This window comes from Coregonus clupeaformis, chromosome 31 (assembly GCF_020615455.1).
Source record: "Coregonus clupeaformis isolate EN_2021a chromosome 31, ASM2061545v1, whole genome shotgun sequence".
Lineage (NCBI taxonomy): Eukaryota > Metazoa > Chordata > Actinopteri > Salmoniformes > Salmonidae > Coregonus > Coregonus clupeaformis.
Genome location: NC_059222.1, coordinates 40,791,710 through 40,816,709, shown reverse-complemented (window position 1 = coordinate 40,816,709; position 25,000 = coordinate 40,791,710). Strand labels below are relative to the sequence as shown.

The following is a 25,000-nucleotide window of genomic DNA, read 5'->3' as shown; positions in this document are numbered from 1 at the left end:
TTTTAAACACTTCTCCAATCATTGTTGAGATCTGATATTCTGCACAGCGCAAGACGAGACGTAGGCCAATATCATAGGCCTATCGTCAACCAATCGCTCTACCACTTCTCACAATGGTTCTAGTTTAGTAAAGTTATAATAAAGTTGAATCAATGTCTAGAAAGATCACAATGATTAATTAGTATTCTACATAACATAACCAAGTATAATAGCATAGTATAACGTTACTGTTTCACCAAAAACACCACCTCAATCTCATGCGGCGCCACAAGGCAGAATGATATACAGGAATTCTATATCGTTTGTTAACATCATCTGCTCTAATTTGCTCACGAAACAGTAATTCAGAAAGATCTAAAAGCATATTCCCATGAAACTGATTGAGATCAAATGATTGGCATGGAGATACATTTTGGACATTTCAATGGTAAAAAAAATATAAGAAATATTCATGATTGACAGTGATGATGCCATGACCTATTTTGATATGAGGTATGCCTAACTTGCTGTTTGAGGGTTGATCTGACAGCCATTTTGCACTGTTTCGCTATGGCTTTTATCATCAATCTAGCAAGAGGTGCAATATTTTATTAACCCATATGATCTCGTCTAGGGGGGAACTCGTTTTGTTATTGTTTTAAACCTATCCCAAACCTACCAAGCAAACATATGGAATTGTTTTAAGATGGTCATACCATGGATCATTTAGTTATTTGATTTAGAATTTTAGGACCCCTGTAGGTATAAAAAACATATATAATAATTGATGGAACAACTGCTATTAGCCCATAGAAACGCATTGAATAATACATTCATACTGTACTTGGCTAAATGGATTGTCAAAAAATAAATCCAAAGGATGTATGTTTTGGAGTTTCTGTCCTGTATTTAAAGGGAAGTATGTTTTGGAGTTTCTGTCCTGTATCTGAGAGATATAAGCTTTTGATGGTAGGGTTATATCAGTTTGTAGCTCAAACCGTTCGGAGTGGACAGACAATTTTGTGAGAAGACCTGTTTGGAGTTGGGACGCCAGCGTCAGCGACTTGAGACTAGTTCCGTGAAGCCTGTGGGCATCATAGAGCACTCTCTGCATGTTCCTGAGAGTCTCAGCTATCGATAGTGGAGTCCAAATGATTTCTAGCTCATATCCTTCCATATCTGACAAACGCAAGCGCTGACAAGCATCTATCTACTGCGAATGGCCGATACAGGTGGATTCAGTTGAAGTCTCTAGTCTAAACACAGGTGTCACGCCCTGATTCTGGGGACTGGTATTTGTTGAGTCAGGGTGTGTATTTTTGTGTGGTATGTTCTATGTTGTATTTTCTAGATTTAGATCTAGATCGTCTAGATCTATGTTGGCTGGTGTGGTTCCCAATCAGAGGCAGCTGTCGCTCGTTGTCTCTGATTGGGGACCATACTTAGGTAGCCTATTGGCACTAGTGGGTTGTGGGATCTTGTTCCGTGTAGGTATGTTTTGTGTTCTACCTTGGACTTCACATTTCGTTTGTTTATTGTTTCTTCGGTTGTTTATTCATTAAAATAAACATGTATGCATATCACGCTGCGCCTTGGTCTGACCCGTTTATGAACGAACGTGACAGAAGATCCCACCAAACGAGGACCAAGCAGCGTGCCCAGGAGGAGCGAAGAGCCATGTCCCAGGTGGGCAAATTGTGGTCATGGGAAGAGATATTAGCGGGGAAAGGGCCATGGGCGAAGGTAGATACCCAGGCAGGAGAGGAGCAACGGCAACGCAGAGGACGCCGGTCGAGGAGGAAGCCTGAGAGACAGCCCAATAAAAAAAAATTTGGGGGGGCTAAAGGGGTGGTCGGGGAGCGAGAGAGAAGAGCCCCGACCACTGCACCCGGTCGGTTTTCAGATTGGGTCCCTACGACCATGGGAAGAGGAGTGGGAACAGTATTATACTGAGGAGTCGGAGGATGACGACAAAAGAAGGGGGAGAGGAGGGGGAGGGGGAGGGGGAGAAGGAGGAGAGGGGCTGGGATGTTACAGGGGTATTACCGCAGGAAGCAGCAATACTGGGCAAATGAACTGGTTTGTTTTTGGAATGTACAGCTAGATAAAACATTGAATGTAGGTTGAAACTGCCTGGAGGCACAGGAAGAGCATTATAGTAATTAATTATATTATACACCTACATAGCACCTTGTAAATTGTGTTACAGTTGAGTGAAAATTGCTGAAATTTAATGAAATCTAGATTTCTAGATCTGTGAAAAGAACTAAATTAAACTGAATTAAAACAACTGGCTGGCATCACTTTCTGTACTTTCTTCTGTTATGTTTTCATCTCCACAGCACCAGAAGTCCTCACATGGATAGTAAAACAAGAAAAACAAGTGGGGGCATTTCGCCAGCTATTTTAGAATTTGGGGTTAGGGTTACAATTAGGGTTAGGTTTAGGGTTAGGTTTAGGGTTAAGATATAGGGTTAAAGGTTTAGAGGTTAGGGACAATTGGTCCCCAAAAGGATAGTAAAACAAATGTATGTGTATGTGATTTCACCTCTGCTGCTCTGTAATGATGAGTCAACTCTCATGCTAGGAGTCAAAAAGGCAAACTCAGCTCCATCATTCACTGCTCCAGAAAGCCCCAATCTACCCCAGGCTATACTCATGGGTTGTATGCCCAAATTGCACCCTATGCCCTGCATAATGCATTACTTTTGACCAGGGCCCATAGGGAATAGGGTGCCATTTGGGATGCAGGCCTGGATCCATGCTTTGATCTTCTGATTTATTCTCCCCAGACCATTCAATGCAATCATGGTGATTACCAAGCATTGTAAACTGGACTGTAGGTTACACACTGTCTGGGATCAATGAGGACTCACATGTTGGCTATGACAGGGTAAGCCATCAGGGCTAGCTATCAACTCTAACTCGTGGGGGCTCCCGGAGGAGTCCTCACAGGAAGAGGAGTGCCGACGACGGAGACCCGAGAGGCAACCCCAAGAACATTTTCGGGGGGGGGCACACGGTGTGGACGACGAGGCAGCAGGAGGCCGTTAAAGGGTGGGTCTGCAGGTTAGGAGAGGAGGCCACCATGTTACGGGGGCTATTGGTTCAGAGGGAGCAGGAGTTATTCGGTCAGAGGGAGGCGCTACAGGAGGCTATAAGGGAGAAGGAAAGTGTAAAGGCACGGCGAGAGGAGCTGGTTAGGCAGCAGAAGGAGCGGGGGTTAAAAAGGAACCCAGTCCCGCTCCTCGCACCAAGCAAGTGGTGCGTGTCGCCAGTCCGGTCCGGCCCGTTCCTGCTTCCCGCACTAAGCCAGTGGTGCGTGTTCCCAGTACGGCCCGACCCGTTCCTGCCCCTCGCACCAAGCCAGTGGTGCGCGTCGCCAGTACGGCCCGGCCTGTTCCTGCCCCTCGCACCAAGCCAGTGGTGCGCGTCGCCAGCCCAGCCAGGCCTGTTCCTGCCCCTCGCACCAAGCCAGTGGTGCGCGTCGCCAGCACGGTCCAGCCTGTTCCTGTCCCTCGCACCAAGCCAGTGGTGCGCGTCGCCAGCCCGGCCCGGCCTGCTCCTGCCCCTCGCACCAAGCCAGTGGTGCACGTCGCCAGCCCGGTCAGGCCTGTTCCTGACCCTCGCACCAAGCCAGTGGTGCGCGTCGCCAGCCCGATTTTTACCCATTCTTCAAGGCAAAATTGCTCCAGCTCCTTCAAGTTGGATGGGTTCCGCTGGTGTACAGCAATCTTTAAGTCATACCACAGATTCTCAATTGAATTGAGGTCTGGGCTTTGACTAGGCCATTCCAAGCCATTTAAATGTTTCCCCTTAAACCACTCGAGTATTGCTTTAGCAGTATGCTTAGGGTCATTGTCCTGCTGGAAGGTGAACCTCCATCCCAGTCTCAAATCTCTGGAAGACTGAAACAGGTTTCCCTCAAGTATTTCCCTGTATTTAGCACCATCCATCACTCCTTCAATTCTGACAAGTTTCCCAGTACCTGCCGATGAAAAACATCCCCACAGCATGATGCTGCCACCACCATGCTTCACTGTGGGGATGGTGTTCTCGGCGTGATGAGAGGTGTTGGGTTTGCGCCAAACATAGCGTTTACCTTGATGGCCAAAAAGCTCAATTTTAGTCTTATCTGAACAGAGTACCTTCTTCCATATGTTTGGGGAGTCTCCCACATGGCTTTTGGCGAACACCAAACGTGTTTGCTTATTTTTTTCTTTAAGCAATGGCTTTTTTCTGGCCACTCTTCGGTAAAGCCCAGCTCTGTGGAGTGTACGGCTTAAAGTGGTCCTAAGGACAGATACACCAATCTCCGCTGTGGAGCTTTGCAGCTCCTTCAGGGTTATCTTTGGTCTCTTTGTTGCCTCTCTGATGAATACCCTCCTTGCCTGGTCTGTGAGTTTTGGTGGACGGCCCTCTCTTGGCAGGTTTGTTGTGGTGCTATATTCTTTCCATTGTTTAATAATGGATTTAATGGTGCTCTGTGGGATGTTCAAAGTTTAGGATATTTTTTCATAACCGAACCCTGATCTGTACTTCTCCACAACTTTGTCCCTGACCTGTTTGGAGAGCTTCTTGGTCTTCATGGTGCCGCTTGCTTGGTGGTGCCCCCTGTTTAGTGGTGTTGCAGACTCTGGGGCCTTTCAAAACAGATCATGTGACACTTAGATTGCACACAGGTGGACTTTATTTAACTCATCATATGACTTCTGAAGGTAATTGGTTGCACCAGATCTTATTTAGGGGCTTTATAGCAACAACAAAAAAATTCATTCCACTTCACCAATTTTGACTATTTTGAGTATGTACATTACATGAAATCCAATTAAAAATCAATTTAAATTACAGTTTGTAATGCAACAAAATAGGAAAAACGCCAAGGGGGATGAATACTTTTGCAAGGCACTGTACATCTTATCTAATCTTATTAGTCATTCTGATTCTCTCTCTCTCTCTCTCTCTCTCTCTCTCTCTCTCTCTCTCTCTCTCTCTCTCTCTCTCTCTCTCTCTCTCCTCTCTCTCTCTCTCTCTCTCTCTCTCTCTCTCTCTCTCTCTCTCTCTCTCTCTCTCTCTCTCTCTCTCTCTCTCTCTCTCTCTCTCTCTCTCTCTCTCTCTCTCTCTCTCTCTCTCTCTCTCTCTCTCTCTCTCTCTCTCTCTCTCTCTCTCTCTCTCTCTCTCTCTCTCTCTCTCTCTCTCTCTCTCTCTCTCTCTCTCTCTCTCTCTCTCTCTCTCTCTCTCTCTCTCTCTCTCTCTCTCTCTCTCTCTCTCTCTCTCTCTCTCTCTCTCTCTCTCCTTCTTCAGGAGGGATCATTGTTAGAATGAAACACCTGTGGAGAATATACATACATGTATATGCATATGGGCACCCAGCCTTGACTACACACAGAGTGCCAGGGGGTGCCTGCTGGAGATATGCAAAACTGTATGTTAAACAATGTAGGACCGACGATAGGAAGAGGGATAGAGAGGGAAAGAGGATGTTCATAGGAGGGTGAATGGAGAGAGAGAGAGATGAATAGAGAGATTGAGAAATAAAGGATGACAAAAAAAGCTGAAAAGAGGTTGAGGAAGAACAGCGTAAGAAGCGGTGAAAGACAAGCATGCTTGAGAGAGAGAGAGAGAGAGAGAGAGAGAGAGAGAGAGAGGAGAGAGAGGGGAATAGGAGGAGAGGTGGAGAGAGAGAGAGCGAGGAAAAGGAGGAGAGGGGGAGAGAGAGAGAGAGAGAGAGAGAGAGAGAGAGAGAGAGGAGAGAGAGGAATAGGAGGAGAGGTGGAGAGAGAGAGCGAGGAAAAGGAGGAGAGGTGGAGAGAGAGAGAGAGAGAGAGAGGGGGAGAGAGAGAGAGAGAGAGAGAGAGAGAGAGAGAGAGAGAGAGAGAGAGAGAGAGAGAGAGAGAGAGAGAGAGAGAGAGGGAGAGAGAGAGAGAGAGAGAGAGAGAGGAAAAGGAGGAGAGGTAGAGCCCAGCTCTCACAATGGAGATGCTCTCAAGATGTTTTCAAACACTCACAAACACTGATACTACGCTTGACTGGGCCTCTTACAGCCCACTAATAACGTTCTCACAACACTCTCATCACATTCCCACGACGTTCTTCCTTCCCCTGTCACATCAGAATAGACACACACACACACACACACACACACACACACATAACACATTCCCCCTACACATCCTTTCCCCTCTACAGACACACGTCGTTGTTTAACGGGGTAAGACTGACAGGATGGATCGTCTCAATAACAGAAGGAGAGTGGGTCGGAACGACGGTAAATAAACAACCAATGACAAGGAAAGAAAATATTAATATCCATAAGAGTTCTGTCACACCCAGGGTCTGCATGGTTTCCCCTGCACTGATGCGTGTCCCAAATAGCACCCTTTTCCCTTATTGTGCACTACTTTTGACCAGAGCCCTATGGGATTCCCAATGGAATGTAGTGGTCAAAAGTAGTGTGCTAAATAGCTGGGTCGCTTTTTTAAGTTGGCCAGCGTAATATTTTAAGAAATCAGACAGTGGGATGGGGAGAGAAAGGTTGATGGAGTGATGCTTGTGAAGGGACACTTATGATATATATATATATATATATATATAGTATATCAACGGATGTGTGTGCGTGTGTGTGTGTGTGTACTTGAGTGGATGTGTGAATTGGGCAAAATAAAAAAGCAAGAATGAAGGAGAGAAGGAAGGAAGGAGAGAATGAAGGAAGGAGTGAAGGAAGGAAGGAGAGAAGAAAGGAAGGAGTGAATGAAGGAAGGAGAGAAGGAAGGAAGGAAGGGGAGAAGGAAGGAGAGAAGGAAGGAAGGAGAGAAGGAAGGAAGGAAGGGGTGAAGGAAGGAGAGAAGGAAGGAGAGAATGAAGGAGATAAGGAAGGAAGGAGAGAAGGAAGGAAGTAGTGAAGGAAGGAAGGAGAGAAGGAAGGAAGGAGAGAAGGAAGGAAGGAGAGAAGGAAGGAAGGAGAGAAGGAAGGAAGGAGTGAAGGAAGGAAGGAGATAAGGAAGAAAGGAGAGAAGGAAGGAAGGAAGGAAGTAAGGAAGGAAGGAGAGAAGGAAGGAAGGAGAGAAGGAAGGAAGAAGGAAGGAAGGAGAGAAGGAAGGAAGGAGTAAAGGAAGGAAAGAGTGAAGGAAGGAAGGAGAGAAGGAAGGAAGGAGAGAAGGAAGGAAGGAGAGAAGGAAGGAAGGAAAGAAGGAAGGAAGGAGAGAAAGGGGGTTGTCTGATACTCACTGGTTGTCAGCAGAAGAGAAGGCCATAAAGTAGAGCTGTGACTGTGGCCTTTGATCCCTGGCCAACAGTATACTACATACATCTGGGACAAAGCCTTTTGCAAATAGACAGTTTACAGTTGGTTTGTTTTGTGATTGCTGTTCAGGGCTAAGTGTGTTTACTTAGTGAGACATATTGCGTTAGCCTCGCTCTAGTGGAAACACCACTACCACTCTGAGATTTGCTGTTGATCGCTGCATCCCAAATGTTTGGCATCTCTTTTTTTACAGTCTGTTTTCTGTCCTTTCATGACATGCCAAGGAAAGACCATCAAGACACATCCAACATCCATAGGGGAATGGTAAACATATGGAACACGTCCATATGGAACAATATACATGCAGTAAACTCCTACTCCCATGATTTATGGAACAGACAGCAAAGCCTCATGGGAAGTGTAGTTTGTTTAGTGTGATGAAATCTGTATGTTTTGTCATGGTCTCACCTGGCTGGCTGTCTGTCTGGCTGTCTGGCTGTCTGACTGTCTGGCTGTCTGGCTGGTTGTTGATTCTATACCTCAGTGTATCAGGGTCTTAAGTCTTGTAGAGAATGTGTGCATTGCTCAAACATAATGAACACACACGTGCACTCACACACGCACACACACACACACACACACACACACACACACACACACACACACCATACAGAAACACAATTAAGGGCAGTGGCATGGATCAAAGTTCAGTTAAGGCTAGCATGGTGGCAGCAAGGTTCCTTAAGCCTCTGTCTGTGTCTACGTCCCAAATAGCACCCTATTCCCTAGTGCACTACTTTTGACCAGTCCTATGGGCCCTGGTCAAAAGTAATGCACCATGCAAGGCATAGGGTTCCATTTGGGATACATCCTCTGTCACCAACTGTTAGTCAACAAATCTCCTCTGCCAGTTCCACATTCCTCTCTTTCTCATTATAGCGATCTGCTGGTTGGCATGATTGCTTCATCACTGAGGAACACCACTCCCATATGCTTTCCCTCTATGTTCTCTCATTGAAGGATACATATTTTAATGGGCCAGAATGAAAGGAAAGATGCAAAAGAGAGGGGAGGGAGGGGGGAGGAAGAGAGGGAGAGAGAGATAAACAGAGAGAGAGAGAGAGAGAGAGCGAGAGAGAGAGAGGAAGCAGGAGAGAGAGAGAGAGAGAGAGAGAGAGAGGAAGCATGAGAGAGAGAGAGAGAGAGAGAGAGAGAGAGAGAGAGAGAGAGAGAGAGAGAGAGAGAGAGAGGAGAGAGAGAGAGGAAAGGAGAAGGGAGAGAGAGCGAGTGAGAGAGAGAGAGGGAGAGAGAGAGAGAGAGAGAGAGAGAGAGAGAGAGAGAGAGAGAGAGAGAGAGGGAGAGAGAGAGAGAAGAGAGAGAGAGAGAGAGAGAGAGAGAGAGAGAGAGAGAGAGAGAGAGAGAGAGAGAGAGAGAGGTTGTGTCTGTGTGTCTGTGTTGTCTAAAAGCTGATTGCCGTTGAAAAACCATCCCTCCATGTGGTTTCACTCTTCAGCAGTGTTTTTTTGTTTTCTCACTGATCTGTTCTGATCTGATCTGTTCTAATCTGTTCTGATCTGTTCTCTGTTCTAATCTGTTCTAATCTGTTCTGATCTGACCTAATCTGCTCTGATCTGTTCTAGTCTGTTCTGATCTGATCTGATCTCCTCTGATCTGTTCTGATCTGTTCTCCTCGATCTGTTCGAATCTGTTCTGATCTGTTCTCCTCTGATCTGTTCTAATCTGTTCTGATCTGTTCTAATCTGTTCTAATCTGTTCTAATCTGTTCTGATCTGTTCTAATCTGTTCTGATCTGTTCTGATCTGTTCTAATCTGTTCTGATCTGTTCTGTTCTCCTCTGATCTGTTCTAATCTGTTCTGATCTGTTCTAATCGTCTCTGCTCTGTACTGATCTGTTCTCTGTTCTAATCTGTTCTAATCTGTTCTGATCTGACCTAATCTGTTCTGATCTGTTCTAATCTGTTCTAATCTGTTCTAATCTGTTCTAATCTGTTCTAATCTGTTCTAATCTGTTCTGATCTCCTCTACCCTGTTCTGATCTGTTCTCCTCTGATCTGTTCTAATCTGTTCTGATCTGTTCTAATCTGTTCTCCTCTGATCTGTTCTAATCGTCTCTGCTCTGTACTGATCTGTTCTCTGTTCTAATCTGTTCTAATCTGTTCTGATCTGACCTAATCTGTTCTGATCTGTTCTAATCTGTTCTAATCTGTTCTAATCTGTTCTAATCTGTTCTAATCTGTTCTAATCTGTTCTGATCTCCTCTACCCTGTTCTGATCTGTTCTCCTCTGATCTGTTCTAATCTGTTCTGATCTGTTCTAATCTGTTCTGATCTGTTCTAATCTTGTCTGATCTGTTCTAATCTCCTCTGATCTGTTCTGATCTTTTCTCATCTGATCTGTTCTAATCTGTTCTGCTCGATCTTCTGTTCTACTCTGTCTTTCTAATCTGTTCTAATCTGTTCTAATGTCGTCTGTTCTGATCTGTTCTAATCTGTTCTAATCTGTTCTAATCTCCTCTACCCTGTTCTGATCTGTTCTCCTCTGATCTGTTCTAATCTGTTCTGATCTGTTCTAATCTGTTCTAATCTGTTCTAATCTGTTCTAATCTGTTCTAATCTGTTCTAATCTGTTCTAATCTCCTCTACCCTGTTCTGATCTGTTCTCCTCTGATCTGTTCTAATCTGTTCTGATCTGTTCTGATCTGTTCTCCTCTGATCTGTTCTAATCTGTTCTGATCTGTTCTAATCTGTTCTCCTCTGATCTGTTCTAATCTGTTCTGATCTGTTCTAATCTTGTCTGATCTGTTCTAATCTCCTCTGATCTGTTCTGATCTTTTCTCATCTGATCTGTTCTAATCTGTTCTGATCTGATCTAATCTGTTCTGTTCTCCTCTGATCTGTTCTAATCTGTTCTGATCTGTTCTAATCTTGTCTGATCTGTTCTAATCTCCTCTGATCTGTTCTGATCTTTTCTCATCTGATCTGTTCTAATCTGTTCTGATCTGTTCTGATCTGATCTGATCTGCTCACTTCAGGGGAAAGTCTACTTGTACTTTATGCTCTGAATCCATAGATTGAATATGTGTCCCAAATGGCACTCTACTCCCCATTGGGCTCTGGTCTAAAGTAGTGCACTATAAAGGGAATATGGTGCCATTTGGGACACAGTCTGAGTGTTATAACTATACAGTTGAAGTCGGAAGTTTACATACAATTAGGTTGGAGTCATTAAAACTAGTTTTTCAACCACTCCATTCATTTCTTGTTAACAAACTATAGTTTTGGCAAGTCGATTAGGACATCTACTTTGTACATGACACAAGTAATTTTTCCAACAATTGTTTACAGACAGATTATTTCACTTATAATTCACTGCATCACAATTCCAGTTTACATACACTAAGTTGACTGTGCCTTTAAACATCTTGGAAAATTCCAGAAAATGATGTCATGGCTTTAGAAGCTTCTGATTTACATCATTTGAGTCAACTGGAGGTGTACCTGTGGATGTATTTCAAGGCCTACCTTCAAACTCTGTGCCTCTTTGCTTGACTTCAACGGTAAATCAAAAGATATCAGCCAAGACCTCAGAAAAAAAATGTAGACCTCCACAAGTCTGGTTCAGCCTTGAGGGCAATTTCCAAACGCCTGAAGGTACCACGTTCATCTGTACAAACAATAGTACGCAAGTATAAACACCATGGGATCATGCAGCCGTCATACCGCTCAGAATTGAGACGCATTCTGTCTCCTAGAGATTAATGTACTTTGGTGTGAAAAGTGCAAATCATTCCCAGAACAACTGCAAAGGACCTTGTGAAGATGCTGGAGGAAACAGGTACAGAAGTATCTATATCCACAGTAAAAAGAGTCCTATATCGACATAACCTGAAAGGTCGCTCAGCAAGGAAGAAGCCACTGTTCCAAAACCGCAATGAAAAAGCCAGACTACGGTTTGCAACTGCACATGGGGACAAAGATCTTACTTTTTGGAGAAATGTGCTCTGGTCTGATTAAACAAAAAATAGAACTGTTTGGCCATAATGACCATCGTTATGTTTGGAGGAAAAGGGGGGTGGCTTGCAAGCCGAAGAACACAATCCCAACCGTGAAGCACGGGGTGGCAGCATCATGCTGTGGGGGTGCTTTGCTGCAGGAGGGACTGGTGCACTTCACAAAATAGATGGCATCATGAGGAAGGAATATTATGTGGATATCTTAAAGCAACATATCAAGACATCAGTCAGGAAGTTAAAGCTTGGTCGCAAATGGGTCTTCCAAATGGACAATGACCTCAAGCATACTTCCAAAGTTGTGGCAAAATGCCTTAAGGACAACAAAGTCAAGGTATTGGAGTGGCCATCACAAAGCCCTGACCTCAATCCTATAGAAAATGTGTGGGCAGAACTGAAAAAGCATGTGTGAGCAAGGAGGCCTACAAACCTGACTCAGTTACACCAGCTCTGTCAGGAGGAATGGGCCAAAATTCACCCAACTTATTGTGGGAAGCTTGTGGAAAGCTAACCGAAATGTTTGAACCAAGTTAAATAATTTAAAGGCAATGCTACCAAATACTAATTGAGTGTATGTAAACTTCTGACCCACTGGGAAAGTGATGAAAGAAATAAAAGCTGAAATAAATCATTCTCTCTACTATTATTCTGACATTTCACATTCTTAAAATAAAGTGGTGATCCTAACTGACTTACGATAGGGAATTTTTACTAGGATTAAATGTCAGGAATTGTGAAAAACTGAGTTTAAATGTATTTGGCTAAGGTGTAAGTAAACTTCCGACTTCAACTGTATGTTGTGTTTAGCCTCCCCATCTCAGACAGCAGCCTCTCATCAAACGAAACATTGAATTTCTGTCTTGCTTGTAGGAGTAGAGAAAAACACCCTCAACAGAACCGCTGTGTGTGTGTGTGTGTGTGTGTGTGTGATGTGTGTGTGTGTGTGTGTAATCTCCCTCCCCCAGCGTAATGTGTCCCTTTTGGAGCCGAGCAGAGGTACAGTAATCTCCACAGGCAGGAGAGATACAGACAGAGACAGGGAGGTGTGTCTGTGTGTGTGTGTGTGTGTGTGTGTGTGTGTGTGTGTGTGTGTGTGGATCAACAGATTGCAGTGTATGATGATATGTGGTAGTGGTGCCTGATCATGAAACAGAGAACTGAGACAGAGTGATGACACACATCACACACACACACGTCACACATCACACGTCACACACACCACCTAACCTGGTAGAATCCAATAGCGACGTAAGGACAGGACAAAGAGGACAAACACACGTGCAGCGAAAGCAGATAAAACACTCTGGAAAGAGAGAGAAAGTGATGGAGAAGAGGCAGAGCGTGTTAGAGTGAGCAGACAGCAGAGAGGCAGAGAGGCAGAGCGTGTTAGAGTGAGCAGACAGCAGAGAGGCAGAGAGGCAGAGAGGCAGAGCGTGTTAGAGTGAGCAGACAGCAGAGAGGCAGAGAGGCAGAGCGTGTTAGAGTGAGCAGACAGCAGAGAGGCAGAGCGTGTTAGAGTGAGCAGACAGCAGAGAGGCAGAGAGGCAGAGAGGCAGAGCGTGTTAGAGTGAGCAGACAGCAGAGAGGCAGAGAGGCAGAGCGTGTTAGAGTGAGCAGACAGCAGAGAGGCAGAGAGGCAGAGCGTGTTAGAGTGAGCAGACAGCAGAGAGGCAGAGAGGCAGAGCGTGTTAGAGTGAGCAGACAGCAGAGAGACAGAGAGGCAGAGCGTGTTAGAGTGAGCAGAAAGCAGAGAGGCAGAGAGGCAGAGCGTGTTAGAGTGAGCAGACAGCAGAGAGGCAGAGAGGCAGAGCGTGTTAGAGTGAGCAGACAGCAGAGAGGCAGAGAGGCAGAGCGTGTTAGAGTGAGCAGACAGCAGAGAGGCAGAGAGGCAGAGCGTGTTAGAGTGAGCAGACAGCAGAGAGGCAGAGTGTGTTAGAGTGTGCAGACAGCAGAGAGGCAGAGAGGCAGAGCATGTTAGAGTGAGCAGACAGCAGAGAGGCAGAGAGGCAGAGCGTGTTAGAGTGAGCAGACAGCAGAGAGGCAGAGAGGCAGAGCGTGTTAGAGTGAGCAGACAGCAGAGAGGCAGAGAGGCAGAGCGTGTTAGAGTGAGCAGACAGCAGAGAGGCAGAGAGGCAGAGTGTGTTAGAGTGTGCAGACAGCAGAGAGGAAGAGAGGCAGAGAGGCAGAGCGTGTTAGAGTGAGCAGACAGCAGAGAGGCGAGAGGCAGAGTGTGTTAGAGTGTGCAGACAGCAGAGAGGCAGAGAGGCAGAGCGTGTTAGAGTGAGCAGACAGCAGAGAGGCAGAGAGGCAGAGCGTGTTAGAGTGAGCAGACAGCAGAGAGGCAGAGAGGCAGAGAGGCAGAGTGTGTTAGAGTGTGCAGACAGCAGAGAGGCAGAGAGGCAGAGCGTGTTAGAGTGAGCAGACAGCAGAGAGGCAGAGAGGCAGAGAGGCAGAGTGTGTTAGAGTGTGCAGACAGCAGAGAGGCAGAGAGGCAGAGAGGCAGAGTGTGTTAGAGTGTGCAGACAGCAGAGAGGCAGAGAGGCAGAGTGTGTTAGAATGAGCAGACAGCAGAGAGGTAGAGAGTTAGAGCGTGTTAGAATGAGCAGACAGCAGAGAGGCAGAGAGGCAGAGGGGCAGAGAGGCAGAGAGGCAGAGCGTGTTAGAATGAGCAGACAGCAGAGAGGCAGAGAGGCAGAGAGGCAGAGCGTGTTAGGAGTAGACAGCAGAGAGGCAGAGAGGCAGAGAGGCAGAGAGGCAGAGTGTGTTAGAGTGGCAGAGAGCAGAGAGGCAGAGAGAGAGGCAGAGAGGCAGAGGCAGAGGGTGTTAGAATGAGCAGACAGCAGAGGAGAGAGGTAGAGAGGCAGAGCGTGTTAGAATGAGCAGACAGCAGAGAGGCAGAGAGGCAGAGAGGCAGAGGAGGGGCAGAGCAGAGAGGCAGAGAGAGCGTGTTAGAATGAGCAGACAGCAGAGAGGCAGAGAGGCAGAGAGGCGGAGAGAGGCAGAGAGGCAGAGCGTGTTAGAGTGAGCAGACAGCAGAGAGGCAGAGAGGCAGAGAGGCAGAGCGTGTTAGAGTGAGCAGACAGCAGAGAGGCAGAGAGGCAGAGAGGCAGAGTGTGTTAGAGTGTGCAGACAGCAGAGAGGCAGAGTGTGTTAGAATGAGCAGACAGCAGAGAGGTAGAGAGTTAGAGCGTGTTAGAATGAGCAGACAGCAGAGAGGCAGAGAGGCAGAGGGGCAGAGAGGCAGAGAGGCAGAGCGTGTTAGAATGAGCAGACAGCAGAGAGGCAGAGAGGCAGAGGGGCAGAGAGGCAGAGAGGCAGAGCGTGTTAGAGTGAGCAGACAGCAGAGAGGCAGAGAGGCAGAGAGGCAGAGCGTGTTAGAGTGAGCAGACAGCAGAGAGGCAGAGAGGCAGAGAGGCAGAGTGTGTTAGAGTGTGCAGACAGCAGAGAGGCAGAGAGGCAGAGTGTGTTAGAATGAGCAGACAGCAGAGAGGTAGAGAGTTAGAGCGTGTTAGAGTGAGCAGACACAGAGAGAGAGAGGCAGAGAGGCAGAGAGGAGGGCAGAGAGGCAGAGAGGCAGAGCGTGTTAGAATGAGCAGACAGCAGAGAGGCAGAGAGGCAGAGGGGCAGAGAGGCAGAGAGGCAGAGCGTGTTAGAGTGAGCAGACAGCAGAGAGGCAGAGAGGCAGAGAGGCAGAGCGTGTTAGAGTGAGCAGACAGCAGAGAGGCAGAGAGGCAGAGAGGCAGAGAGGTAGAGCGTGTTAGAATGAGCAGACAGCAGAGAGGCAAAGAGGCAGAGTTTGTTAGAGTGTGCAGACAGCAGAGAGGCAGAGAGGCAGAGTGTGTTAGAATGAGCAGACAGCAGAGAGGCAGAGAGGCAGAGAGGCAGAGTGTGTTAGAATGAGCAGACAGCAGAGAGGCAGAGAGGCAGAGAGGCAGAGTGTGTTAGAGTGTGCAGACAGCAGAGAGGCAGAGAGGCAGAGTGTGTTAGAATGAGCAGAGAGGCAGAGAGGCAGAGGGGCAGAGGGGCAGAGAGGCAGAGCGTGTTAGCGTGAGCAGACAGCAGAGAGGCAGAGCGTGTTAGAGTGAGCAGACAGCAGAGTGGCAGAGAGGCAGAGAATGTTAGAGTGAGCAGACAGCAGAGAGGCAGAGAGGCAGAGAGGCAGAGCATGTTAGAGTGAGCAGACAGCAGAGAGGCAGAGAGGCAGAGAGGCAGAGCATGTTAGAGTGAGCAGACAGCAGAGAGGCAGAGAGGCAGAGCATGTTAGAGTGAGCAGACAGCAGAGAGGCAGAGAGGCAGAGTGTGTTAGAGTGTGCAGAAAGCAGAGAGGCAGAGAGGCAGAGTGTGTTAGAATGAGCAGAGAGGCAGAGAGGTAGAGAGGCAGAGTGTGTTAGAATGAGCAGAGCGGCAGAGAGGCAGAGAGGCAGAGAGGCAGAGGGGCAGAGAGGCAGAGAGGCAGAGCGTGTTAGCGTGAGCAGACAGCAGAGAGGCAGAGAGGCAGAGCGTGTTAGAGTGAGCAGACAGCAGAGTGGCAGAGAGGCAGAGAATGTTAGAGTGAGCAGACAGCAGAGAGGCAGAGAGGCAGAGCATGTTAGAGTGAGCAGACAGCAGAGAGGCAGAGAGGCAGAGAGGCAGAGCATGTTAGAGTGAGCAGACAGCAGAGAGGCAGAGAGGCAGAGCATGTTAGAGTGAGCAGACAGCAGAGAGGCAGAGAGGCAGAGTGTGTTAGAATGAGCAGACAGCAGAGAGGCAGAGAGGCAGAGAGGCAGAGGGGCAGAGAGGCAGAGAGTGTTAGAGTGAGCAGACAGCAGACAGCAGAGAGGCAGAGCGTGTTAGAGTGAGCAGACAGCACAGAGGCAGAGAGGCAGAGCATGTTAGAGTGAGCAGACAGCAGAGAGGCAGAGAGGCAGAGAGGCAGAGCGTGTTAGAGTGAGCAGACAGCAGAGAGGCAGAGAGGCAGAGGGGCAGAGAGGCAGAGCGTGTTAGAGTGAGCAGACTGCAGAGAGGCAGAGAGGCAGAGAGGCAGAGAGGCAGAGGGGCAGAGAGGCAGAGCGTGTTAGAGTGAGCAGACAGCAGAGAGGCAGAGAGGCAGAGAGGCAGAGGGGCAGAGAGGCAGAGCGTGTTAGAGTGAGCAGACAGCAGAGAGGCAGAGAGGCAGAGAGGCAGAGGGGCAGAGAGGCAGAGCGTGTTAGAGTGAGCAGACAGCAGAGAGGCAGAGAGGCAGAGAGGCAGAGCTTGTTAGAGTGAGCAGACAGCAGAGAGGCAGAGAGGCAGAGGGGCAGAGAGGCAGAGCGTGTTAGAGTGAGCAGACTGCAGAGAGGCAGAGAGGCAGAGAGGCAGAGAGGCAGAGAGGCAGAGGGGCAGAGAGGCAGAGCGTGTTAGAGTGAGCAGACAGCAGAGAGGCAGAGAGGCAGAGAGGCAGAGGGGCAGAGAGGCAGAGCGTGTTAGAGTGAGCAGACAGCAGAGAGGCAGAGAGGCAGAGAGGCAGAGGGGCAGAGAGGCAGAGCGTGTTAGAGTGAGCAGACAGCAGAGAGGCAGAGAGGCAGAGAGGCAGAGCTTGTTAGAGTGAGCAGACAGCAGAGAGGCAGAGAGGCAGAGTGTGTTAGAGTGAGCAGACAGCAGAGAGGCAGAGAGGCAGAGAGGCAGAGCGTGTTGGAGTAAGCAGACAGCAGACAGCAGAGAGGCAGAGCGTGTTAGAGTGAGCAGACAGCAGAGAGGCAGAGAGGCAGAGAGGCAGAGCGTGTTAGAGTGAGCAGACAGCAGAGAGGCAGAGAGGCAGAGCGTGTTAGAGTGAGCAGACAGCAGACAGCAGAGAGGCAGAGAGGCAGAGAGGCAGAGTGTGTTAGAGTGAGCAGACAGCAGAGTGGAGGGTGTGTCTTTATCCCCACTACGTCCCAAACCACAAAGTAGTGCACTATAAAGTAAACAGGGTGCCATTTGGGACACAGCCTATGTCTTTATTCTTTGGTAGTGGGCCGGAGAGACAGGCTCACAGGGTTATTATGAAATATTGAAGCCAAACTATCTCCTGTTAACAGGGGATTTATGCCATCGCAGGGAAAAGAGAGGGATGGAGAGGAGGAGAGAAGAGGGGTACACACTGTTCAAACAGAGATTTGACAGAAAGAGAGATGACAGTGTACTCCCTCTTCTCTCCTCTCTTCCTCCTTCGGCTCTCCACGAGTGTGTCTGTGTATTTCACACACGCTTACATACACGCACGCACGCACGCACACACCACCCCTCCCCCTCTCTACAAGCTTTCACAGTCTCGCATCAGAATTAGACGTTCATCCATTTTTCTCAAACGTCAAATTTGGAAGTTGTTCCAAACGTCAAATTTTGAGGTGTTTAAGGTTAGGTTTAGGCATTAACTCAGAATGTTTAAGGCTAGGGTTAAGTTTAGACATTAACCCCCTAGAGTCGAGGCACCGGTGCGTCAATCTAAATTACATGACAAAAAAAGTCCCCATCAAAATCCATCAATTTAAGCGAGAGATATCCGTTTTTTTGCATTGGCTGCATCTCAATCCACCGCATTCCGCCAGTGTCGCACTTCTGCATCTGCGGTGAAAGGTGGCAGAGCTAGAGCGGTGTTTGTCTTCTCAGTCTTCTCACGTAAACGTCTGTAGCGTCCGAACGGTTTGACCTTCAAACTATTATGACCCATCTATGGAAAGGGGAGACTCTCGTCTGAAGATAACCGGTACCGGTTTAAAAAAACGAATGGAAGTATGAATATAGTTTTGTGCCTACCCAAAAAAAGGAGTTTAATATCTGTAAAAATATATATATATATATATATATATGCATTTATAATTCCTGAGTTTTTTTTTTTTTCCTAGATTTAGGACAAACACTTAAAAACCTTGTTTCTTATGATACATTTTTTGACTGTTTCTTTAGTAGCCAAAATCAATATTTTATCAAATAATATATTTTATTGAGTTACCTAAAGGGGTCCTAAAATTCTAAATCAAATAGCTAAATGATCCATAGTGTGACCATCTTAAAACAATTCCATCATGGGTGACCTGGCTGCCCCCTCTCCCCTCTTCCCACTACCTGACCTTTGCCCTCTTCCTTCTCTATATTTTCTCACCACCCTGGTGTTCTGTTTCTCTGTGTGTGTCTGCAGGTTCACAGGAGGAAAGATCAACCACAGCCTTCTGACTCTACCCTCACTGTGAGTACACAACCTCTCCTCTTCACCCTCACTGTGAGTACACAACCTCACCTCTTTACCCTCACTGTGAGTACACAACCTCTCCTCTTCACCCTCACTGTGAGTACACAACCTCTCCTCTTTACCCTCACTGTGAGTACACAACCTCTCCTCTTCACCCTCACTGTGAGTACACAACCTCTCCTCTTCACCCTCACTGTGAGTACACTTAACCTCTCCTCTTTACCCTCACTGTGAGTACACAACCTCTCCTCTTCACCCTCACTGTGAGTACACAACCTCTCCTCTTCACCCTCACTGTGAGTACACAACCTCTCCTCTTCACCCTCACTGTGAGTACACAACCTCTCCTCTTCACCCTCACTGTGATTACACAACCTCTCCTCCTAACCCTCACTGTGAGTACACAACCTCTCCTCCTAACCCTCACTGTGAGTACTCTAACATGGCTGTGTGTTTTTTCATCCACTGCGGGTGTTTTGAATTCACTATCCAATGTTTGAGAGGATGTATCCAAAGACGCAGCGGTGGGGATATTACTGTTGTCATTTTGAGTGTCACTCATTTTGAAGGCTATGGTTGCAGCCTCAGTATAATACTGGGAGTTTGATACCTGAATGGCCGTTGTACCTTAGTATCCCGAAAAACACTTTGGGATTTGTGCTTTTGTAAGAAAACATTACATTGCAGCTTTATTAACTGTGGTTGTTGCTACATTGCGTTTGAATTATTGTAGTTATTTTGCAGTAATCACTAGCCACGTTGTAGAAGAAGAGAACATTCAACTTAATGGTTGAGTGGGATTCTGAGAATCTGAGAGTGCTTAGTGATGCAAATATTTAAAATTTCCATTTTAGAACAAAGTGTCAAAATAAATCATGATACGTTGCTGCCGATCAAATAGTTCTCCAAGTCATTTATTTTTCAACATTCAACATGTTTTTGGTTCACCTTGAAAATGAACACGTTCCCTCATTAGATTGAGCCTGCCCTCAGGGTAGAACACAGAAATGAACACATTTATAATCCGTTTTGAGTCTCTGATGGGTGTTTGTGTGCATGTGGTGTGTGAGGGTTCACCTAGTGTTCCTCTCTTTCTGTCCAATTGAAACTCATAATTCACTCAAAGGGTATTCTCTCAGGTTACTTATACTGCTGGACAAAAGCCCAAATGCACTATTATGTTTTAAGCATTCAATAATATGACATTGTATCAGCCTCTAAGTGGCATTTAGAGTTATTAAGAGTCCATCTGACATAATTGTGGGCTAATGAGAGGGGACACACCGGGCAGTGAGAGCCGAAAAGCTGAAAAATCTGTTGATGTGCTTTTGAGCAAGGCACTTAACCCTAATTTGCTCCAGGGGTGCCGTACTACTATGGCTGACCCTGTAAAAACAAACACATTTCACTGCACCTATCTGGTTTATGTGAGAATATTTTTTATACGGACAGGTATGTAACGGAGTAACAATCCCACTCAATCAAAGACAACAATCCTCTCCACTCAGGTTCAACTCCTTTCTGAAATCTGTGATTGTTTGTGCCTGGTGGGAGTTCCGATGGTTCTGGGAGTTCTATTATTCTGTAGAGAGAGAGAGAGAGAGAGAGAGTATTTATTTTCCCATGTGTACTATAACTATTTGCACATTGTTACAACACTGTATATATACATAATATGACATTTGAAATGTCTTTATTCTTTTGAAACTTCTGAGTGTAATGTTTACTGTTAATATTTATTCTTTATTTCACTTTTGTTTACTATCTACTTCACTTGCTTTGGCAATGTTAACACACGTTTCCCATGCCAATAAAGCCCTTAAATTGAAATTGAATTGAGAGAGTGAGAGTGAGAGTGAGAGTGAGAGTGAGAGTGAGAGTGAGAGTGAGAGTGAGAGTGAGAGTGAGAGTGAGAGTGAGAGTGAGAGTGAGAGTGAGAGTGAGAGTGAGAGTGAGAGTGAGAGTGAGAGTGAGAGTGAGAGTGAGAGAGAGAGAGAGAGAGAGAGAGAGAGAGAGAGAGAGAGACTTTAGCCTCGCCTGGTTGTACCGAAATGGGAAAGCTTCTCTACGTTTCCCCCGGAGCTAAAGGTTAACTGATCAACACTAGTAATTTACCCTGGCTAGAAATCAACTGTAAATTACACTAGTAATTTACCCTGGCTAGAAATCAACTTTAAATTACTCTAGTCATTTACCCAGGCTAAAGATCAACTGTAAATTACACTAGTCATTTACCCAGGCTATTGTACGGTAAACACTCTCACTGCCAGAGACTGGCGGAACGTGCCACTGAATACATACGGCATCTATTACATTTAGCTTCCCTAAATGGCACCCTATTCCCCTTTGTAGTGTACTACTGTTGAACAAGGCCCATAGGGTGCCATTTGTATTATTTTATGGTCAGACGACATGGCTAGGGATTGAGTTAGTGTAATAGACATTAAGGGTACGCTCACCTTTTAGAAGATGAAAAATTTACCTCACACATTTAAAAACCACAAACAGGATGACAGACAGAAACAGACAGAGACAAACAGAGACAGGCAAAGACAGAGACAGAGACAGAGACAGAGACAGAGACAGAGACAGAGACAGAGACAGAGACAGAGACAGAGACAGACAGACAGAGACAGAGACAGACAGAGACAGACATAAAGAGACACAGACAGACAGACAGACAGACAGACAGACAGAGACAGACAGATACAGAGAGACAGAGAGAGAGACAGACAGACGGACAGACAGACAGACAGAGAGAGACATACATAAAGAGACATAGACAGAAAGAGACAGATGGACAGACAAACAGACAGAATGCCTCTGCTGATCCTACAGCTATTGTATTCAGTAATCATGCGCCTATGAACCAGAGTTATACTGTTAGCACTGAGGTGGTGTGTCCTAGTAGGAAGTCCACTGTGTGCAGTTCACCCTGCAATAACATAAATAACACAAGCATGTCTACTTCTGCTTCCCAGTAAAGCAATGAAAACAATCAAGCATCCCAGAAAAGTGCTAAAAATAGCCATGTTAACATATGTATCTTAAGAAACAAGGTTCATGAAATCAATAATTTGCTAGTAACAGATTACATTAGTATTCTGACAATCTCTGAAACTCACTTAGATAATACCGTTGATGATACAGTGGTACCAATACATGGTTATAACATCTACAGAAAATACAGAAATGCCAAAGGTGGAGGTGTTGCCATTTATATTCAGAACCATGTTCCTGTAAAGCTTAGAGAGGATCTCATGTTAAATACTGTTGAAGTAATATGGCTACAGGTTCATGTTGACACAACAGTAGCTAAGCTGGGAAGAAGTCTGTCCATAATAAAACGCAGCTCTGCCTTTTTAACAGCACTATCAACAAGGCAGGTCCTACAGGCACTAGTTTTGTCGCAACTGGACTACTGTTCAGTCGTGTGGTCAGGTGCCACGAAGAGAGACCTCGGAAAATTACAATTGGCTCAGAACAGAGCACCACGGCTGGCCCTTCAATGTACACGGAGAGCTAACATTAATAATATGCATGTAAATCTCTCATAGCTCAAAGTGGAGGAGAGATTGACTTCATCACTACTTGTTTTTGTAAGAAGTGTTGACATGCTGAATACCAGTGGTGGAAAAAGTACTCAATGGTCATACTTGAGTAAAAGTAAAGATACCTTAATGAAAATGACTAAAGTAAAAGTGAAAGTCACCCAATAAAATACTACTTGAGTAAAAGTCTAAAAGTATTTGGTTTTAAATATACCTAAGTATTAAAAGTAAATGGATTTGCTAAAATGTACTTAAGTATCAAAAGTAAAGGTAAAAGTATAAACCATTTCAAAATCCTTATTTTAAGCAAACCAGACGGCACAATTTATTTTTATTTTTTATTGACGGATAGCCAGGGGCCCGTTTGGAGTTTGCCAAAAGGCACCTAAAGACTTGCAGACCGTGAGAAACAAGATTCTCTGGTCTGATGAAACCAAGATTGAACTCTTTAGCCGGAATGCCAAGCGTCACGTCTGGAGGAAACCTGGCACCATCCCTACAGTAAAGCATGGTGGTGGCAGCATCATGCTGTGGTGACGTTTTTCAGCGGTAGGGACTGGGAGACTAGTCAGGATCGAGGCAAAGATGAATGGAGCAAAGTACAGAGAGATCCTTGATGAAAACCTGCTCCAGAGCGCTCAGGACCTCAGACTGTGGCGAAGGTTCACCTTACAACAGGACAACAACCCTAAGCACACAGCCAAGACAACGCTTCGGGACAAGTCTTTGAATGTCCTTGAGTGGCCCAGCCAGAGGTCGGACATGAACCCGATACATTATAGTGTATTGTGTGTATATTGATGAGGGGCAGCAGCGTAAAAATAAATGGGGGGGGGGGTCAATGCAAATAGTCCAGGTAGCCATTTGATTAGCTGTTCAGTAGTCTTATGGCTTGGGGGTACAAGCTGTTAAGAAGCCTTTTGGACCTAGACTTGATGCTCCGGTGCCCTCTTCACGACTGCCTTGGTGTGTTTGGACCATAATAGTTTGTTGGTGATGTGAACTTGAAACTCTCAACCTGCTCCACTACAGCCCCGTCGATAAGAATGGGGGTGTGCTCTGCCCTCCTTTTCCTGTAGTCCACGATCATCTCCTTTGTCTTGATCACGTTGAGGGAGAGGTTGTTGTCCTGGCACCACACTGCCAGGTCTCTGACCTCCTCCCTGTAGGCTGTCTCATCGTTGACACAAGGCCATACGTGAGATCCATTGAAGGGCTCAAAGGTTCCACATAGAACCATCACCCTTCCCAAAGAACCCTTGAGGAACCCTAATTTCTTAGTGTGTAGAGCCACAGAGAGAGTTGAGGCAGGGACATAGAGAAGTAGAAACAGAAACAGAGAGAATGAGGGAGAGAGAAAAAAAAAGAGAGAGCTACAGGGAAAGAGAGAGCTACAGGGAAAGAGAGAGCTACATGGAAAGAGAGAGGTACAGGGAAAGAGAGAGCTACAGGGAAAGAGAGAGCTACATGGAAAGAGAGAGCTACAGGGAAAGAGAGAGGTACAGGGGTCAGATGAGGGCTCAGTGTGTGTGTTGTGGGGGGGTCTGATGCAACGTGTTGTAAAAATCAGACATTACTTTATTAATCAGTACACTGGTAAATAGGAGAGCAGGGATAACTGATGCCTTTGTGCACACACACCCACACACACACACATGCACACACACACACACACACACACACACACAGTCACACACACACACACACACACACACAGAGGATAGGGCAGGGCAGGGCAGGACACACAAAAAAGGAACTCTGTCTATGTGTCTGAGAGTTTGCGTTCATATTAAACCAGTAGTAGCAATGCTGTCCACTGTGAACACACACACACACACACACACACACACACACACACACACACACACACACACACACACACACACACACACACACACACACCACAACCATACGTAACACCATATGATAAATAGCTGGAGACATTTTCTCTCACAAGAAAACAGACATTTTAGAACTAAGCGTTATTCCCAAACGTATCACTTCTCCTACTGTGTGTTTGTGAGGACATCATAGCCAACCTGCCCCTGTAGAGCTTTGGTTTGTCAGAAGATCCTAACTCAACCTGCGTGTATTATAGCTCTGATGTCACTGTGATCTCTACCACTCTGAACTGCATCACCTGTTCCTACACAGAACCAGTGGTGGAAAAAAGTACCCAATTGTCATACTTGAGTAAAAGTAAAGATACCTTAATAGAAAATGACTCAAGTAAAAGTGAAAGTCACCCAGTAAAATCCTACTTGAGTAAAAGCCTAAAAGTGTTTGGTTTTAAATATACTTAACTATCAAAAGTAAAAGTAAAAGAATAAATCATTTCAAATTCCTTATATTAAGCAAACCAGACGGCAACATTTTCTTGTTTTTTAAATTTACAGATAGCCAGGGGCACGCGCCAACACACTGTTTAGTGAGTCCGCCAGATCAGAGGCAGTAGGGATGACCAAAGATGTTATCTTGATAAGTGTGTGAATTAGACCATTTTCCTGTCATGCTAAGCATTCAAAATGTAATGAGTACTTTTGGGTGTCAGGGAAAATGTGCGGAGTAAAAAGTACACTATTTTCTTTTAGGAATGTGGTAAAGTAAAAGTAAAAGTTGTCACAAAAATGTTGTTAAAAGTGTGGGCGTAGAAACCATAACAGCAAATTAGCAACGTTAGTTAGCAGTGTGGCAGCATAAACAAAGGGTTATGGGGGTGGGTTGAAAACCGCTAGTTCACCACCTGCTATAATGATTCACAGAAACAGAGCTGCTGTGTTCATAGCAGGATGTTAACAGTAAACAGTCAATAGCTGCTATTCACTCTAGAAGTTGTTGTTTTTGACAGAAGGGAAAAGGAGAAAAGTTACAAATGGAGGTCAGTGGCAACAAAGGGTAGCATTGTATGCGTCAATCGCTAAGCAGCTAACTTTGAAGCAGTGTGCAGGTGCATGTATCACATTATCAAAAGTACGTCATCAAATGACATCCGAAGGTTCGTTTGATCACAT

General features: G+C 46.0%; 1 protein-coding gene and 1 long non-coding RNA gene across 3 annotated transcripts in view; one reads left to right on the top strand and one right to left on the bottom strand.

Moving 5' to 3' along the window:
* Positions 1-25,000, top strand: part of LOC121547728 (RNA binding protein fox-1 homolog 3-like) — an 861,621-nt gene that overhangs the window by 257,012 nt on the left and 579,609 nt on the right. For both annotated transcript variants that reach the window (XM_045209896.1, XM_045209895.1), the window contains exon 3: positions 18,388-18,435. The gene's annotated coding sequence lies outside the window, so the exon portion shown is untranslated. The remainder of the gene's footprint in view (positions 1-18,387; positions 18,436-25,000) is intronic.
* Positions 19,337-25,000, bottom strand: part of LOC121547730 — a 5,790-nt gene continuing 126 nt past the window's right edge. The window contains exon 2 of the long non-coding RNA XR_005996546.2: positions 19,337-20,020. This is a non-coding gene — a long non-coding RNA (uncharacterized LOC121547730). The remainder of the gene's footprint in view (positions 20,021-25,000) is intronic.